The 2,500-nt window shown below is 49.4% G+C and overlaps 1 non-coding gene across 1 annotated transcript; it reads left to right on the top strand.

The window, feature by feature from the left end:
- Positions 1-1,310: 1,310 nt before the first annotated feature.
- On the top strand, positions 1,311-1,429 carry LOC140710337 (5S ribosomal RNA). The gene has a single exon (XR_012091335.1). It is a non-coding gene; the product is annotated as a 5S ribosomal RNA (ribosomal RNA).
- Positions 1,430-2,500: the final 1,071 nt, after the last annotated feature.

Here is a 2,500-nt window from a genome sequence, read left to right as displayed (position 1 = left end):
CTCTGTGTGGATTTTGGCCTACTTATGGGGTCCTGGAACCAATCCCCTGTGGATACTGACACCCAACTGTATGTTCTGATTTCTCTTGTGGTTTCTTCTCTAACCCATTGGTTGTTTAAGAAAATATCTTAATCTCTTCAAATACCTGAGACTGGATAATTTATAAAAAACAGACATTTATTTCTCTCAGTTCTCAAGGCTGGGGTGTCCAAGGTCAAGTCATCAGCCCATTGAGTGTCTAACGAGGGCCCAGTCTCTCCTTCCAAGATGACACAACGTTGCTTCATCTCTCAGCGGGGAAGAACATTGTGTCCCCACACGGAGGAGACGGAGGGAATGAACCCACTCAAGTCCTTTTCTAAGGGCTCTAATTTCATCCATAAGGACTTCTACCCTCACGAGATAATCGCCTCCTAAAGAATCCACCTTTTTACCCTTTATTTTTGTTGTTGTTCTTGTTGTTGTTGTTGTTGTTGTTGTTTGTTTGTTTTTGAGGCAGGGTCTCATTCTATTGCCCCTACTGGAGTGCAGTAGCCTGTAGCCTGATCATGGCTCACTGCAGCCTTGACCTCCCAGGCTCAACCAGTCCTCCTGCTTCAGCCTCCTGAGTAGCTGGGACTACAGGCCTGCACCACCACGCCCACCTAATTTTGTGTCTTTTGTAGAGACAAGTTTTGCCATTTTGCCCTGGCTGGTCTTGAACTCCTGGGCTCGAACAATCTGACTGCCTTTCCCTTCCAAAGTGCTGGGATGACAGCGTTAGCCACCACCCCAGGCCAGTGCCCACCCCTTAATACTATCATATTGGCAAATAAATTTCAGCGTATAAATTTTGGGGGACATTCAGACCATAGCAGTGCGTTCTTTACTTTCCAAAAAGAAAACAGGTCAGTTTATCAGTTTGACTTGCATTATTGATTTTTAACTCTATTTTGTTGTGGTCAGAGAAGATACTTGATACGCTGTTCGCCCTTCGCCAGCCTCGACGGCTCTGGGTGGGGGCGGGGGCAAGAGGGGGCCTCGCAGGACTCCAGGACTCCTGAGCGGCCAGGTATCCCAAAGAATACCTCCGCGACAGGGCGGAGGACCGGACGGGGTCCCAGGATCGTGGGCTCTGGGCCCTGACGCCTCGGAACACTCCCTGTTCCGAGCGGGCCCGACGTGGTGGAAGCTCGGGAGCTTGGGAGCCGGGAGAAGGCAGCAGGCGAGAGGCTCCGGGATCCCGATCCCAGCACGACGACCCCGGGCTGGTGGTGCGGGCTGAGCATGGCTGGGCGAGGCTCTTGGGGCAGCCAGGCGCCTGTGCCGGCGTCTACGGCCATACCACCCTGAACGCGCCCGATCTCCTCTGATCTCGGAAGCTAAGCAGGGTCGGGCCTGGTTAGTACTTGGATGGGAGACCGCCTGGGAATACCGGGTGCTGTATGTAGGCTTTTTGGCTTGCTTTCTTCTCTTTCTTTCTCTTCTACCTTCCTTTCTTCCCTTCTCTCACTCTCCTTTCTTTCTTTCCTTCTTTCTTTCTCTCTTTCTTTCGTTTCTTTCTTTCTTTCCTTCTTTCTTTCTATCTCTCCCTCTTTCTATCTCGCTCTTTCTCTCTCTTTCTGTCTTTCTTTCTTTCCTTCTTACTTTCATTCTTTTCTTTTTCTTCCCTTGCTATCTTTCCTTTCTTTCTGTATCTCTCTCTCTTTCTTTCCTGCGTTCTTCTGTCTTTCCTTCTTTCTTTCTTTCTTTCTTCCTCTCTATCTTTCTTTCTTTCCTTCCTACTTTTTTTCCTTCTTTCTTTATCTCTCCCTCTTTCTTGCTTGCTCTTTCTCTCTCTTTCTTTCCTTCTTTCTTTCAGTCTTTTCTTTTTCTTCCCTTGCTATCTTCCTTTTCTTTCTTTCTCTTTCTTTCTTCTTTCCTTCCTTCTTTCTTTCTTTCTCCTATCCCTCTCTCTCTTTCTCTTTCTTTATTTCATTCTTTCCTTTTTTCTTGCTTTTCTTTCTCACTTTCTTTTTTCCTTTCTCTTTCTTTCTTGTCTCTTTGCTCCTTTCTTTTCTTTCTTTCTTTCTTTTCTTCCTTTATTCCTTCTTTCTTTCCTTCCCTCCCTCCCTCCCTCCCTCCCTCCCTCCCTCCCTCCCTCCCTCCCTGCCTGCCTGCCTTCCTTCCTTCCTTCCTTCCTTCCTTCCTTCCTTCCTTCCTTCCTTCTCTCTTTCCTTTTACTTCCAGACGGAGTCTCGCTGTCACCCAACCTGGAGTTCACTGGCAAGATCTCGGCTCACTGCAAGCTCCGCCTCCCGGGTTCACGCCATTCTCCTGCCTCAGCCTCCCAAGTAGCTGGGACTACAGGCGCCCGCCACCACGCCCGGCTCATGTTTTGTAGTTTTAGTAGAGACGGGGTTTCGCCGTGTTAGCCAGGCTGGTCTGGATCTCCCGACCTCGTGATCCACCCACCTCGGCCTCCCAAAGTGCTGGGATTACAGGCGTGATCCACCGCGCCCGGCCTGCTGTAGGCTTTTGT

Source organism: Chlorocebus sabaeus, chromosome 25 (assembly GCF_047675955.1).
Source record: "Chlorocebus sabaeus isolate Y175 chromosome 25, mChlSab1.0.hap1, whole genome shotgun sequence".
Taxonomy (NCBI): domain Eukaryota; kingdom Metazoa; phylum Chordata; class Mammalia; order Primates; family Cercopithecidae; genus Chlorocebus; species Chlorocebus sabaeus.
Note: the sequence above shows the minus strand (reverse complement) of the source record. Positions and strands in the feature narration are given on the sequence as shown.